This window comes from Phaethon aethereus, assembly GCF_964289735.1.
Source record: "Phaethon aethereus genome assembly, chromosome: W".
In the NCBI taxonomy this organism is placed as follows: domain Eukaryota; kingdom Metazoa; phylum Chordata; class Aves; order Phaethontiformes; family Phaethontidae; genus Phaethon; species Phaethon aethereus.
In genome coordinates, this window is record NC_138581.1 from 22,690,874 (window position 1) to 22,707,490 (window position 16,617).

The following is a 16,617-nucleotide window of genomic DNA, read 5'->3' on the forward strand; positions in this document are numbered from 1 at the left end:
AATGATAGATGAGATATTGAGGCCACCTTTTTCTGATTGGCTGTAAAGCCCAATTTACATAAATCTGACACATCGTGGGCGAATTTTTCATGCCTTGTGGCAATACTGTCCAATGATATCTTTGCATGGGTTGCGCCTTGTTTGTACTTGGGACTGAGAATGCAAAATATTTGGCATCATCTTCATGCAGAGGGATTGTAAAAAAGCAATCTTTGAGATCTATAATCAAAAGCTTCCAATACTTCGGTATCATACAGGGAGATGGTAGCCCTGGTTGCAAGGCTCCCATGTCCACTATACCTTATTGACTTCTCACAAGTCATGTAATAGTCTCCATTTTCCACTTTTCTTTGGAATCACAAAAACAGGTGTGTTCCAAGGACTAGTGGTTGGCACAATATGGCCTTTTTCGTCAATGACTCCAGGGAGAACAAAAAGTCCCTGCTTTGTTGCTGAAGATCGTCCTAATAACAAAGCACTCAATCCATATCCTAATGGTCCATTTGCGTTAGTCGGGACATCATAAACCGACATGTCCCATAAGGTAACTTCTACTGTTGTTTCCACGTCCATTCCGGCGCTCCCTCTGGTTTGGGCGCTGAGGCTTGCCAAGCAGCCTGGTGGTGCTTCCCCATTTGTGTCGTCGTGTGGGGTGCCTTCGCGCTCGGTCGCCCGTTTCCCAATTTCATACCATCCCGATGATACTTTGAACAACATTCTGAGGCTTGATGACCAAATTTTTGACATTGACCACATGGTGCTCCTGCTGGGCCTATTCCTTGCTGAAAGGGTCCTTGCTGGAAGGATTTATGACCTGTCTCAATCTGCCTAGGTCCTTTCCTTGTGGCCTTGCACTGAGCTCTAAAATGGCCTGTTTTTCCACAATTAAAACATTTTTTCTCCCTTTTTCCATTTATAAATGGCTTAATTGCTGCTGCAAAGGCACTTGCGAGTGTCTCTGCCTGATGCGTGGCAGAGCCTACTCTGTTGCAGGCTTCTACCATTTGTACTAACGTTGCTTCTTTTGGCAAAGCTAACAAAATTCTTTTACAATCTACATTGGCATTTTCTACCGCTAAATTCAACAACACTGCTAGTTTTGCCTCTTCATTGGTATACACTTTATTCAAAGTGTCTCTCAGATGATCAACAAAAGACATATATGGTTCATCTCTCCCTTGTCTAATTTGAGTGTAAGATGGTTGCCTCTTTCCCTCCTCAGGGACTGTTCGCAATGCATTCAACGCTAGTCGCCCAACTAATTGCAAGGCTTCTAAGGGCAGCTCTTAGAGAGCATATGCAGCAGGAGTCTGACTATCGCCCCTTCTTCATGCGATGTGTTCTGCCCCATGCCGCCCCGGTTGCTCACCTCAGCTCACTGGGTGCTTCTCCATTGCAACGTATTCCTTTTTCTTTTTCCTTGTGTCAGTCCCGCTGACTGCAATTCTTCCAACCGGGCTTCTCCCGCGGCGTCCTCTGCGCTCGACCGGTGTTCAACGATGAGATCCCAGAGATCGTATCACGTCGGGGTCACCAGTTGCGGGAGAAGGATGGACTTCACAACTCTATGAGAGTTATATTCCGAAGCCCTTTATTGTCTTGTCTGATTCCAATATATATCATAATTTTCGCTTAGTCACTGCGCACACACTCATGATTGGTTACAGCTTGTTACACACACTATTGCAATTGGCTATATACAAAATACCACGCGCTGTCCACGCGCCTCTCACACAGTCAGGATTCGCTGCTTGCAGGTGTTCCTGTTTTCCTTGCTTCTTCTTAGTTGTTTATCACAGCTCCTTCTCCTCAAGGCCGAGCCCTGCAGGTGTCCAGCTGTTTACCAGCTTCTCAGTGCCACAGCTCCTTCTCCTTAAGGTCGAGTCGTGCAGATCAACGCCACAGCTCCTTCTCCTTAAGGTCGAGCCATGCAGGGTGATCCCAGCAGTAATTGTCTTGCTGGTCCTCACTGGCCCTTGCAGTCATTGCAGATAAACAGCAAGACTGGGGCTCTGCTCTTTCTGAGCCTTGCAAACAGGCACTCTGCTTTTTCTCACTGTCGTGCTCCCAACTGTGACATTGAAACATTGCACTCTCTCTCCTCCAAGGAAGGTGCTAGGAAGGAATGGATGCCTGGAGGGGGCTCTGCAGGCAGGTGGCTTTCAGCTCTGTTATCTTTCCTTCTGTTGCAGCCCTCCTGCTTTTGGAGAAAGACCCCGAAGTCTCAGTCTTGTCCCTGGCAGCTGAGACCGTGCTGACCCTGAGATCTCCAAGGCAGCAGCCAACATCAGGATGGACCCTGTGGGCACTGTGCTGCTGGCCCTGCAAAGCCGGGCAGAAGCGAAGGTCTCCTCAAGAAAGTGGCTCTTTTTGATTAAAGCTGGAACCACAAGGCCAAGGCCATTGTGTCCTTCACACAGGAACCACCCTGAGCAGACGGTGTTGTTCCGGCCTCTACCACTGTGTGCAGGACAGCTCACTCCCTCAGCACACCCTGGCCCCATTACTGTTTTATAATGTCAGTGAACTCTGCCTGTTCACCTCCTCTGGAAGCCTTTACTCTAGGCAGGCAGAGGGCAAAAGGCAAAAGGCGGACCCCAAAGGATCCAGGATCGTCCTGAGAGCTGCCTGATGCCGAGGCTTTCCAGCAGCCCGCGGCAGCACAGCGCACACTGCCCCAGGGTGTCTGTGCAACAAAGCCCCAGCTGCCCTGCTGGACTGCAAAACCTGGAGCTTTTGTTGTCCCAAATATGGGTTCTTCCATCCGGCGTGCAGAGAGCCGAAAACCACACAAGAGTTGAGATATTTGCTTTTATTCCAAATCTGTGCAGAGTTGTGTGATAGGTGGTAGGGTCACAAAGCTAGCACGCCTCGGTTAACACACGGAAGATACTTATACGCTTTGAGCAACAGTTATCAGTATTTTGTAACAGTTGGCTCCGTCACCCTTGTTCCCCTTGGTTCTCACAAGCCTCGTCTCCACTTAAAGTCACAGCATTCTTCTTTCTTCCCAGGCATACTCAGTGAGGAAGGGGCTTTTCTGAGGTGCTGAGTGTAGTAGTCAGGTAGACTTAGATATGCATACTGCTTCCAGGAGATTGTTTTTTTAACCTATTTACAAGCACCTGTTGCTTTGAAGCTGCCTGAGGGTCAGCATGCCCTTGCTACTGGAGGTTCTTGTTCTGTGCAGGCACTAAGACATTTCTGGCAAGAAATTATTTTAAACTGGTAAAGCACAGCAGAAAATACCGTTTGTGACATGCTGAGAATTATTCCCCAGGTAGATCAGGAAGAAGGAAACCTGGAGATTTCATGCTGGTGTTTAGACATGGCCGGCCACATCTGGCATGCTCTGGGCTTGCACATCCTTGCCCATGAGCCAGGGGAGAAGTTTCCCTGTGGAGAGGGAAGAGCTGTGCCCCCAGGGGCACCCTGCCCCACCTCCTCTGGGCTGCTGGGGCTGGGCTGCCAGCCCTTGGGGCAGTGGGCTGCTCTGGCCTTCTCCCGCCACAGCAGCAGCAGCTGTCCCCTGCCCCCGACACGTCCTGCTTGCTGATGCGACGGCATTGGCCAGACCCCAAAGGCCGCCGTTCCCCCAGCAGCTGCCAGGGATGAGCAGAGCACTGCATCCACAGGACAGGGCCAGGCCGAGCCCGGGGCCATCAGCCAGGCCGTGGGGCCAGGGTGCGCCAGGCTCCCACAGCCTCCTCCCCAAGGGCTGGGAGGAGGGAGGGCACCAAATCCCCAGCAGGAGAGAGCTCCTCACCACCCCTGGCCAGCAGCTCCCCTCTCTGGGGCCAAGCCCGGGCCGTCCCCGAGAGTCCCCAGGAAACCTCTCCACCCTGCTCCGCACCCAGCGCCCTGCGATACAGGGGCACGGTGCTGAAGGACAGATGTGGGCTGGCTGGGGGCACGCAGCCAGGATGGGCCGTAAGAAGGGTAGCCCCAGCTTCAGCCGCCCTGTGGGCCACCGGCCACTCTGGCAGGGCCACAGCAGCCATGGCCATCACATCCCATACCCCGGGCCGCTGCTGCCAGGGCCCTCGGCCAGTGTCGTCCGTCCTCGGGGCCCAGAGAGACGAGGACCCGCACCAGGACACGGCCCCTGTGCCCCTTCAGTCTTTCAGGGCTGAGCCCTGGAGCTGCACTGCAGGAGACGCCCAAGCACTGCAGGGATGGTCCCTCCCGACAGCCCAGGGCTGACAGCCTGGCCCAGGTAGGCCAGGAGACAGAGCTGGGAATGGCACCCGCTGTTTTGGTTTAAGCCCAGCCGGCAGCTCAGCACCACACAGCTGCTCGCTCGCTCCCCACTCAGGGGGATGGGGGAGAGAATCAGAAAGTTAAAGGGAGAAAACTCGTGGGCTGAGAGAAAGACAGTTTAATAGGTAAAGCAAAAGCCGTGCGTACAAACAAAGCAAAACAAGGAATTCCTTCACTACTTCCCATTGGCAGGTAGGTGTTCAGCCATCTCCAGGGAAGCAGGGCTCCATCACGCATAACGGTTACTTGGGAAGACAAGCACTGTAACTCCAGACTTCCCCCCTTCCTCCTTCCTCCCCCAGCTTTTATTGCTGTGCTCAGCGTCGACATCCTGTGACGTAGAACATCGCGCTGGTCAGTTGAGGTCAGCTGTCCCAGCTGTGTCCCCTGCCAACTTCTTGGGCACCCCCAGGCTCCTCGCTGGCCGGGCAGCACGAGTAGCAGCAAAGGCCTGGACGCTGTGTAAAGCACTGTGCAGCGATAACTGAAACATCCCTGTTACCAACACTGTTTTCAGCACAAATCCAAAGCATAGCCCCATAGCAGTTACTACAAGGAAAATTAACTCTTTCTCAGCCAAAACCAGCGCACCCGCCCAGCTGCTGGGATGGGGACTACAGCTGCCCGCATGCCATTGGGGGTGAAGGACTACAGACGAGCCGAAGAAGGAGGGGTATGAGGCAAAGCCGTGCTCACAAACCCTGTTCCAAAACAACCCGTATGTGCAGTTTCTGAGGCAAAACCGAGGCAGAGGACGGCTTTCTTGGAAGCAGTCATGCGCCGGTGGCTTTGCCTCGTGAGGTGTCTGATCAAGCGGACAACCCTGAGGGCAATTTTCTGCTGTACCTCGCACAGTTGCAAGTCAAGCACTTCGCTTAGCCATGTTCATGATGATAATGCCCTAAACGTGTGCTCGCAAGGCTCTGAAATTCAAAGCAGCATCTCCCTACCTTATAACCTGAAGCAGTAGCGCACATGCACCTGTGATTTCCAAGTTGTTGGTGGATGATAGGAGGAATTCCCAATCTTTAATATAAAATTGGGGGTTTATGGGCATTCTTAAACATAGGAACTGGACAAGAAAACAATCGTTGGTTGTCTAATGCTGTCTCCTGTGAATGTGCAGTTCTTTTCATAGTCCTTCTGAGTCCTTTTGACGAGTCTGCCTTTGAACATCAGGAGACCTTTTGGTTATTTCAGTTGAAAATGACACCTTCTGGGGAGTAAGAGCTGCCAGTTTTCTTCTCCACGCCCTCACAGTCCATTGCCATGTTATATCACCCTGCGGCCATGTCACCTCCTGGGAACCCCTGGATCAGGAACGGTGATGCTGGCACAGACACTGGTGCCTGTGGGGAGCTGGTGGCCATGACATGGTGGCCGTGATGGGGTGGGCCTTAGCCCCAGGCCCAGCTGACCCCCAGCCCCATTGGGTAGGCCCAGCAGCCCCAGGCCAGGGTCTCTGTGTGTGGATGACACTGGCGGGGTGTGTCCCGCAGTCGTTCAAACCTTCCCCTGCCCCAGCCACTGCCCTACATCGGCAGCTGGGGTTGGGGCAGTGGAACGCCTGGCCGGGACTGGGTCCCCTTTCTGGGGACTGTGGGGTAACAGGGATGCTCGAACCGCTCCAGGATGTACTGCAGGAAGAGTCACCTCTGCAGCAGCAGTTCGTCTTGGAGGCGGAAGCTGCGGGCGGCCTGGTCACCATCAGTCTCCAACTCTTGTGCATCCTGGGCCTCATACCTTTTCTGCTGTTTTACCACTACTTCTTCCAGGATTTTGTGCTGCCTAAGCTTTTCCCCAAGCTCTGTCGCCTGCTGGTTAACTGACAAAACCCTTGGTTAGGGAGGCTTGACCCCTCCTCTGTCCTCTCCGGCGTGCCCCTTCGCTGAGGTTGGGCAAGCACTCCAGGTCTGCCTGGCTGCAGAAGCAAGCTGTGCACATGCAGTACAGTCAGCGCAGCAGGTTTATTGCCTCCTGAATGAATTGAATGAATGAATATGTAAGTGGACGGAGCTACAAACACCTAAGAGTTCTTTTCCAGGCAAGCCAGAGCTGGATGAGAGCCTCTGTAAGCAGTGAGGCTGTCACCAGTGGTTGGAGGGAGGTGAACCTTCCCCCATACTCAGCACGGGTGAGGTCACACCGGGAGCACTGTGTCCACTTCTGGGCTCCCCAGTACAAGAGATACAGGGACATACTAGAGAGAGTCCATCAAAGCGCCACGAAGACGATGAAGGCACTGGAGCACCTGTCCTGTGAGGAAAGGCTGGGAGTGCTGGGACTGCTCAGCCTGGGGAAGAGAAGGCTCGCCGGGGACCTCATCAATGCGTATCAATACCCAAAGGGAGAGCACAAAGAGGATGGAGCCAGGCTCTTCCCAGCAGTCCCCAGTGCAGGACCAGAGGCAATGGGCACAAACTGAAACACAGGAGGTTCCCCCTGGACATCAGAAAATGCTTCTTTACTGCATGGATGACTGAGCCCTGGCAGAGGTTGCCCGGGAAGGCTGTGGAGGCTCCACCTCTGGAGACCCTCCAAAGCCATCTGGACACGTGCTGGGCAACCAGCTCTGGGAGTCGCTGCCTGAGTTTGACCTTTCTGAACCACCCTTTGAGCTCTCTGTCTCTTAGACTGTAGATGAGGGGACTGCTTCAAAATGTTGAGACAGGTTAGAAAAGAGAGCCTATTTTGTTCAGGTTTCCTATTCTGATAGCATCTGGTAAGCAATACCCCATGTTCTTGTTCCGTCACCAGCTGTAACACCAAGCAAGGATCGGACAAGAGCAGCAGGCGTAAACACCTTTTGCTGAAAGAGGTTTTCAGAACGGAGGAAAGGATGTGAATTGTACGATGCCAGAAATTGTAGAAATGTGAAGAGAGCATCTCATCACATCTGTGGTGAACTCTGCACTGTGGCCAGTGTAGTATCATCACAGGAATGATTGAAGATTAGCATGAGATTGCAAAAGAATTGGGAAATGTCAGTAGCAACATAAAAAGTCAGTTAGGAGAGAAACACTCGGTGAGGATACTAGCCTTGGGTTTTCTTACCTGGCTCCAAGCTTAAAGCAGAAAGTGGCGTTTCCTACTGCGCTGCAGGGGAGAAGTTTCCATATTGCTAAAAAGCAAGCGTAACACACTCCTGCCTGGAGATAACATTCCCCACAAGCCAAAACTCTCAAGCTGTAAAACTTCTGTGCAGCCCCTGCAGAAATGGGCCTCCCACTGTTCTGAAAGCTGGCAGGGGGAGAAGGCCATTAGGCAGGAGAAGTGGCCCAGAAGGTGTCCATGGAGGGTTGGAGATGGTGGTCAGCCAGCACCAGTGCCAGGATGAGCAGTTCCTGGTCATGGTCAAAAAACAGACCAAGAGAAAAACAGCAAGACGGCAATCTCCATTTCTGAAAGGTTCCCAAATCCTACAAGGGCAAACTCAGTGGCAGATGCTTAATTTTCTTTTCCCTCTTTTCTGCATGAGCTCTTCCTGTTTGGAAGAGAAGAGATGAAGCGACAAACAAGGCGACTTGTGTTAAGCTTGAGTAAACCTCAGACATGTAACATTGCCAAGGGAGAGAGGCAGGGCTCTGGGAGTGCACTGAAGGGAACAGAAGGTCCTGGAGGCACGCCGGGACGTGTGGGCACAGGGCTCTGGGACAGCTGGAGAGCAACAGGGAGGTCTCCAGGGCACATGAGGGCAAATGTGGGGCCTGGGGCACCCCAAGAGGACCCAGGGGCGAGTGGGCTTTGTGCGCCCACAAAGGGATACCCTGCCCCTCCCGGCCTGGGTGGCGGATCACAATGGTGCCCTTTGTGACCCGCCTCTGTGACAGCCCGTGGCACTGCATATGGTCAACGCAGCCACAGCCCGCAGTGTCCGGCAGGATGGCGACGGGACAGGGCGGGAGTGTGGTGCTGGCGAGGAGCCCCTGAGCACAACCCACGTCTTTCCCCACCACCCCCGGCAGCCCCACCGCGCCGAGGCATTTCGCCAAAAGTTCCCCTTTCCCCATCCCTACACCTTTCTTCCATCCTTCAGGATGGCGGAGAGACCCCCCAGCCGCCCCAGAGTGGCCTGGGAGGAGAAGAGGGCTCCCCAGGAGAGCAGCTCTCCACCGGAGCCCCATGAGGTGTGCGTGCCCAAGCTGCTGCAGACCAGTAAGTGGGGGGCCCCACCGGGCTGGGATGTGGGCAGCAAGAGGCAGCTGGCCTGGCAGCGGGGGGAAGGGAGGTGGTTGGTGTGGGATGGGGACCCTTCCAGCCTGTCTGCAAGTGAGTTCCTAAGCCCGCTGGACTCATGGCTTTCCGCGCCGCACTGCGCTCCAGCATCACAGACCATCGCCGGGCACCCTCCAGCCCAGACACCCACGAGGAGACTTGTGCACGGGGAGCGGGCACGGGGCTAGACGGAGGGCATAGCTCCGTCCTCGCCTCGTGTTTGCCTTCGGCACCACTCTACAGCCCTGCCAGCTCTCCTGCTTTACTAGGTGCCTCCTGTGCTGCGTCCAGCTGGCTGGCTCTGTACAGAAAGGAAAAAGAATCCATACAGTTCGTGCAGGCTTTTCTAAAGAGCTCAGCAAAGGTAACGGCGGCCATTTCCCCGGTAGCTGTGCCTGCGTCTCCCGACAGGGCCGCCGCCGGCTCTGGTGCCTGCTGCTGGGGCTGCTGGGGGGCTGCTGGCTGGGCAGAGCTGCTCCCCCCAGGCCTCCTGCACAGCACTGCAGCCCAAGTGCTCCAGTCCTGCTGGCCATGTGTCTACCTTCTCACGCTCCCCGTCTGTCTGTCTGTCTCCCGGCTGACAGGAGGAGGCCAACAGGGTGCGATTCCTAGAGACCATCTGCACCCTGTGCGAAGCAGCGAGGCGTGAGGGCTTGTCACAGGGCCTGAATGCGTTCTGCCACAGACTTGAGGTGGCGGAGAATATCAAGGTGAGGGGATATTCAGCCAGGCTGGGGAGTGGGGCAAGGTCCCCGGGCACCGGCACACTGTGAGGACAGTGCACGGGCAGGGGGAGGGCAGGGGCAAGCATGCCTGGACACTGAGCTGCCCCGAGGGGCCGGCTCTGCTGGCACTGGGTGCTGGTGGCTGCCAGCTCCCATCCGGGTTGTACTCTGCAGGTGCTGCTGGAAGAGGAGCCCAGGGATCACCTGCACACGGTAGTGCCACGGCAAGCCATGCTTGCCATTGCCACCTTGAGGTACCTGCCCAGCCCCTGGTTTGGCTGGCACTTCTCCACAGCCCATGGCCCTGGGCCTGGCCGGGGGCATCCCCTGTTGTGGCAGAGTCCAGTGGTGCCGTCAGAGGGCCTCTGCTTTGCCCTTCTGGCAGCTTGTTGGGAGGGCGCAGGGGAGGGCAGAGGGATGCTGCAGATCCCCACCATGTCTCGGCTCTTCCCCAAAACGGGAAGTGGAAGGCTTGCCTGCCACATCTGTCCTTTGGCCCAGGCCATGCCAGGGAGGGAGGAGGTGCCTCCTGGCAGGGCTCCCCACACACCCTCCATCCCTCTCAGGGACCCCTGCTCCGCAGGCACTGGAGGGACCAGCCGGGGTGATGCACAGCTGCAAGGCACTGAGGCACTGCTCCCAGCATCAGTGTCTGGCAGGCCCCTCCCTCTCTTTGCAGCAAAGTGGAGATGGTGCTGGAGGGAAAGAAGAAAAGCCTCTTGCAGGCCTGCTTCAGGAGTGTCTTCTTGCTTCCTCCAAAAACGGACGTGGAGGACAATGTCAATAGTCTCTGAGGTAAGTGCTGGCTGAGCTACAGGAGCCCCCCCGGGCCCTCTGGGCTGCTCCCTGGCTGCTGCATGCTCAGAGACAACTGGAGATCCAAGGCAGGGCAGGGTCTCACCTTTGCTTTCCCACCCTCAGCCCTTTGTCCCCTTCCCGTGGGCCTGGCCATGTCCAGTGCTGCAGGCTGCTCTGCCCACAGCAGCTTGTCTGCCCCGAGGCCTTCCCTGGGCACCATGAGGCAGTGTGGGTATCCTCCCTTGGCGTGGGGAGTTCAGATCCATCTCCGGGGTGAGAGGGGCTGCGGAAAGACTGCCACAATGCTTGGTCCTCCCCTTGCAGACCCTGGATGCCATGGACACCATGCTGCGGGCGTTGGTGCTCAGCTCTCCTGCCTCCAGCTTCACGGAGCTGCAGACAATCTTCCAGGTCTGGCCTTGGCAAAGAGTGGGGTTCACAGGGGCTGTTCCTCAGCCTGGAGGGAAGGGAGTGTCCACTCTTGAGTGGACGGTCCCCACCCCAGGGCCTTGCACAGAGCACACTGCGGGGAGGGTGCCCAGCTCCCTTGGGGGAGCCAGGGGTGGCCCACTGTGCTCTTCTGGGAGCCCGGTGTCCCCTGGCTGCAGACAACGTGACCTCCCCTCTGCAGCCTCCTCCTGTGTCATGGCAAAGCCTTGCCCATGGCATTGCTGGGCCAGCTCTGGCCTCAGAGCTTTCCTTGCACCAGAGCAGTGGGAGGCATTTGACCCCTCTCCTTAGGCACTGCAGGGGTGGCAGCCGGTGCTGCTCTTCCCGTACCTTGCCGTCCCTCGTACTTTCGCCCCCAGATCTGAGCAGGGCAGAGAACCACCGGGACCTGCCTGTCCTGCACAGGGAGCCCAGTCCTGAAGCTCTGCACTCCTGGCTTCCCAGGGGGTCGTATCCCCATTCCCCCACGGCAGACCCCCCAAGGCAGGCTCCTGCCCAAAAGCTCAGTCTTCATGGAGAGGGGACACAGGGCTGTGTTCTCGGGGAGGGCGGGGAAAGGAGCAGGCGCTGCCCTGGGGCTGGCATCTACCTGCCTACCTGCCTGGCCACAAGGACTGTGCGAGCCTAGCCAGGACTTCAGCAGCACTGCTTCCGCTGGCACAGGCGCCAGCTCCCGGGGCACATCAGCAGTTTCTCTCCTGCCAGATGCTGCTAACCTTCACCAACTGCCAGAGCGCAGCTGCGTGTGAGAGGGCCGTGGGGAGAATTGGGAGGCTGAGCGATTTGCTGGCCAGCTGTTCCTCAGTGCAGGTAAGGAGCCAGGCACCCTCCAGCCAGGCTCTCTCCCCTTCCCCGCACACGGGAGCAGCCTGCAGCTCAGAGATGCCTGCGAGGCAAGCCTGGGCACCAGCTGAGGCATTCAGCAAGGCTCTGTCCTGGAGCAAGGGTCTTGGTTTCTTTCTTTTTCCCCATGGTCTTCTCCGCCCAGATGCCTGGAGCTGTCTCGGCCCCCAGTCCTGTGCAGGACAGGACTGCCCAAGGAGCATGGCGGGAGCCCAGGCCTGGCAGCTCTCCCTGCCCTGCTGCCCAGCTAGCTGCTTTGGGAGGGCCCTCCAAAGCGCCAGCTCACCGGGGATATCCTTCCCCAGGCAGACTCTTGGGCTCAGGCCTTTGGTCACAGCTGCTGCCCCTCAGCCCTTTTCCCTGTCCTGCCTCCCTCGCCCAGGTCTGGAGCACCTTTGTCGGACGCGATGACAGCCCTGCCTGCCACACAGAGATCTGTTGCGTTAAGAGGCAGAGCAATTTGGCAGAAACTAAACCCCCTTGCTTTCCAGTCGATCCTCAGATATCAGAGGGACTGGGGGCGGCTGAGCTTAGGTTCTGAGTGATGCCCAAAGTCAGCGTTAGTAGTCCGGTCGCGCCCAACACCTTTGTTGGACTATCACGGGTCCGGATGCACTACTAACATCACACTACCTGCTCAGCCGGACACCTCCTGAACTAACACGGCCGCACTCAGAGGTACGGTCGCGTTCAGGGACCACACACGGCCGAGTCAATCAATAGTGCGATTTATTGAACACACGGCTGAGTCAATCAATAGTGCGATTTATTGAAGCAACAGATATACAGGTTCTTTGGATTGCCGGTGATAAATTCACTACCTATAAAGCACGTGCAAATGCTAAAACTACGAGGGACACTACTTGGCTATAAACGCGTTATAAGATGCAAAGTGACTCTATATAGAGATTTCTAAGTTTCCCGGGAAGGCACTTGGTATGACCAAGGGTTCGAATCTTACCCAACGGCGTCCCGATGGGGGGGAAGAGAGGCTCAGCCCGTCGACTGATCCCAGAAGTTAGGGTGGTACACGACGATGGTATCTTCCCTAACATCCAGCTCTTAAAACATTATTTTATAGTGTTTTACTTTGCAGGTGGAGCTTGAGTGACTCTAGTCATACATACCTTTATCAGGATTGGTGCAGAATTCTCTCGCTTTGCGTTTAAAGGTACAGACTAGGAAAAATTCAGTGCGCACACTCATTGAGGAGGGGTCGCACCTTGGGGGGGTGGTAGCTTTTGAGAGGGGTGTGCGTTTTAGTATTATAATGATATTATAATTAGCAAAGTTCACTCTAAGTACAGCACTTCATCAAAGTTGACAGGTCTTTGGCCCAGGACATCGTAAGCGCAGCTTATCAATGTACATCCTGTGCATCCCTAAACTCCCCTGTTCACAGAGCGTGACCGTGAGGTCTCCACTCCGCTCCACCCTCCATGTAATCTCTCCCAGAGTCAGCACACCAGGCGCCCCTGATGTGGCTAACATCCAAGGCCGTTCAGGGAGTCTCCATGGCACAGACCCGTTGTACATGAGTGCTACGTTCCACCTGGTTTCAAGGCTGTTCTTAGAGGGTAAATTTCCAAAGTACCCCTCAGCGATTACTCCACATTATCCACCCCGTGACTATAGTCACTCAAGCTTCACGATTCTTTTCTTTTAGAATAGATGGGAAGTGTCACATACACTCTTGCTATGAGGATCATCGAGCGCACAGATATTTTCTGGGGATATGGACAAACGTTTCAACATAATCCAAAGTCTAAAATGCAAAGCAATTGTTAAAATAAAACATGATGCGGTGAGCATTAATAAGACAACAACAGGGTGAAGCATCTCGTTGAAGATTCCTGTTGTGGTAGGTGACCATCCAAACAAAGTGTCCCACCAGTGGTGTCCTCCATCCCTTCTTACTCTTTCCAACACTTGATGTATTCTCTCTACATCATGATGGACAGTAATCAGAGTCTTTTGTCCATTTTCCCGAACTTGTTTCAACAACCGCTTCAGGTCTTCATGTTGTAATAGTTTTCTCACCAGGGTAAGATTCATTCCTACAGGGACAGGTAGCAGATCTCGAAGTAGAATATAATTTGATTGTACTAGTTGGTAAGATGTAACAGGAGCTGAATAGATAAAGTCACATCCTACAATTTTAGTAAAGTTACAAACACAAATATTTGAGTGATTGTTAGTATTCACAGTAACATTATCTACAAACACAAAATCACAAGGGGTTCTCATACAAGCGCACCCTTTTCCAATATATACAAGCACAGTTTCAAGGGTTTCATTGGGATGTATTTCAAAATGACAAATGTTTCGTTCAGTGTCAAGACAAATGTCTTGGCCTTTGATGATGTTACTTTCACAAATGAATCCCTGTTGTTCCCGTACCACACATGCAGCAACGTCAATAGTTTGCCATCTGTTTTCATTTCGTTGGGCCCATACTCTATGCTCTATAGGATAGGGTATAGTTCCGTTGTGATTTAATCCTAACGCAATGATTGGGTATATGGTATATACCGAAGCATTGCGTATTGTTAAGACAAAAGCAGTGGCTTTGCCATCAGTAGGGTTGTAGGTAAAATTGACCAAATACCACCATGATTGGAATTTTCTCTCAAATGTAGTTGCATTATCCCAAACTACCTTTCGAATTTCAGAAGGTAAGATGCCCTCTTCACCTTCTCTTATAATTGCTGCCACCACAGATTGCATCCATAGTTCAGCTTGGATGCAACTGAGAGCTAGAGAAATATTATTTTGGGCTGCACCAAGTGCATCCACAATCAATTGGTGATCCTTTTCGTTTGTTTCTCCCCACTGAGGTAACAAATCTGACACAAGCCATTGGTTAGTTCCCAGTGCTACTAGAGAAGACCGCAATGGGTGTCCTAATTTGCTTAAATCACTTGTTGTCATGCTCAGTTTATTTATGAGTATTTCAGCATCTATACTGTTTAAGACTCCCAATCCTGTCCCTATAATACCGGTTGCATCTCTCCTTTTCCATCTTGAAGAGACGAGGGTTCGCCCACGTAACCAGGCTAACCATCCTGCATGGGATATATTTAGGAATGGTGAACAGGTTGGTTTAATCGTAGAGATGTTAATTTGCATCAACATCTCCACCTGTTTGAGGGAGTATGACGGATTAAACAGCACTTGTTGCTGACCTGTATATTTGATTATGTAAGGGCCTGTGTTGAAGATGAAGGGAGTTAGACCAATGGGAGGCCGAGTTGGTACATTTTTAGATGTTTGCAGGGGTAAAGGTTTCTTATCCTTTGATGTTGCTGTATCAATCATAAATTCAAATATTAATTCCGTGCCTTCGGAACCCCAAAGGCAGTATACAATTATGGGTTTGGTCAGAGTAAAATTGTACCAACAATCCGAATTTGGTTCGGTTATTTTGTAACACTCAGTGTTGTAGTTCTTTGGTCTGGTAGAGTCAGTATGATATGCTTTGATTTCGGTTGGCCTATGGTAATTAGGTCCGTTAGTTACTCGGCAGCTGATTTGTATTGCCTGTCCTGAAATGGCTTGAAGTTCAGCCATCTGAAGAGAGTCATTCCAACTCCATCCATCCTTCGAAAACACTTCATCTCCATGTATAACTAGAGTAGAGAGATTTAAGTTCCTTTTGTTTTGTAGTGTTCCAACACTTCCACTATATCGTGACAATGCATGGTCCCAAGGGTCATTACGAGATGTCATAGTGACAATGGGTATGTTCCTAGCTCCATATTTCAGGGTGTCAAATAGGGTGGATGGAGTTAGGCCTGGTGGTGTATCTGGGTTAGGTTCAATTATGTCTATTTTGAACCGAAACAACAACCCTGTACAATGTGGTTGTGATGGCCCTGAACCTGTACAGTGTTGTTGCCACTTACAAGTCACAATAGTGGGTTCCACCAGGGTAAAGTTATACCAACAATCCCATTTGTCAGCGACACAAAACTTTGAGGCTACTGGGTTTCCATATATTGCCATTAATGTGGCTTTCTCATGGGTTGATCCGTTAATCATCCTACACCCTATCTGGATTCCTTCTCCTGCTTTTCCCTTCAGGATTGGAAGCCATCCGTTATCCCAGCTCCACTCATGTCTTGAAAACGCCTCGGCCCCATGCATAACCACAGTAGCTAAGTTTAATTTTTCTTTGACAGCACGTGTTCCTATGACTCCAGTGTGTCCGATATAGGCTTGGGACCACGGCCAACCTGGATCTTTCCAGCTATACATCAAAGGAAGTTGTATTAAAGTCAGAACTAAGCACCACATTTTTCACCAAAGTGGTTCACTTTGCAACCACAGACATCTGCCTCAATTCAGAGCCTTCTTTTCCTGGATTCCTGTGAACACAAAAAGAAATAAACGTGCTCGGTTGTATTCAACCGGCAAGGTTAGAAAGAGGGTGAGATCCACCGGGTACTAATCCGGTGTACTTTTCCTGAGCAATCTTTGGCTTCCCATGCATAGGGATTTTTTGGGGGTAGTCAGTACCATGGCTACTGTTCCAATCTGGGGCATTTTCACTAGCACAGGTTGTCCGGTGTAAAATCCTGTGGGATAGTCTCCTGGTTTAGTATGAACCTTTGGGGTGATAGTATCGGCAGATACACAGAAGGCTTTCATTTTGGGGCAGCCATCTCCGCTCCATCGATTATTCAGTTGGTAGATGGCGTCATACAATCGTAAATGCCATCCAGATTCATGAGTTTTTGCGAAACGCTTGACCAATGCATTGGTGCGCTCGACAATGCCGTTAGCCTGAGGATAGTAGGGAGTGTGGAATACCCACCGAATCCCTTCCTCTTTGGCCCAACTTTGTACCATGGCAGCTGTAAAGTGTGAGCCGTTATCACTTTGAATTTCTTCTGGTAGGGGGAGTGTGCTGAACCATCCCTTAAGGCCCTTCACCGTGTTTTCTCCGGTGGCTGACGTGAAGTCAGCAGCCATGGTGAGACCAGATATAACCTCTACTCCCACCAGAACGTATCTTTTCCCACATGACGGTCGCAATGGGCCGATGTAATCAATCTGCCAGGAGTGCCATAATGTCTTCCTGTCGCGAATGTGTAGGGGGGGCGCCTTACTCGGATGGTCTTTATTAAGCCGTAAACGACATTGTGAACAGGCAGTCACTACTTGTTCACATAGTTTAACTGATATGGGCCATCATCGGGCTATACCTTCCCGGTATAAATCAGCTCGTCCGGTGTGGCCACGCTTAACATGCAACCATTCAAGTAAACGTTCCCACTCTTGGTTATTATCTGCAACATCAATTTGTCGCAACCGCGTAAGGCTG

At 52.8% G+C, this 16,617-nt stretch overlaps 1 pseudogene across 1 annotated transcript in view; it reads left to right on the forward strand.

Annotated features, from left to right (window-relative positions):
* Positions 1-8,297: 8,297 nt before the first annotated feature.
* Positions 8,298-16,617, forward strand: part of LOC309415144 (complement component C7-like) — an 83,879-nt pseudogene continuing 75,559 nt past the window's right edge. The window contains exons 1-7 of the transcript in view: positions 8,298-8,415; positions 8,745-8,839; positions 9,060-9,185; positions 9,375-9,454; positions 10,167-10,230; positions 10,323-10,409; positions 11,154-11,258. The product of the transcript in view is annotated as a complement component C7-like (transcript). The remainder of the gene's footprint in view (positions 8,416-8,744; positions 8,840-9,059; positions 9,186-9,374; positions 9,455-10,166; positions 10,231-10,322; positions 10,410-11,153; positions 11,259-16,617) is intronic.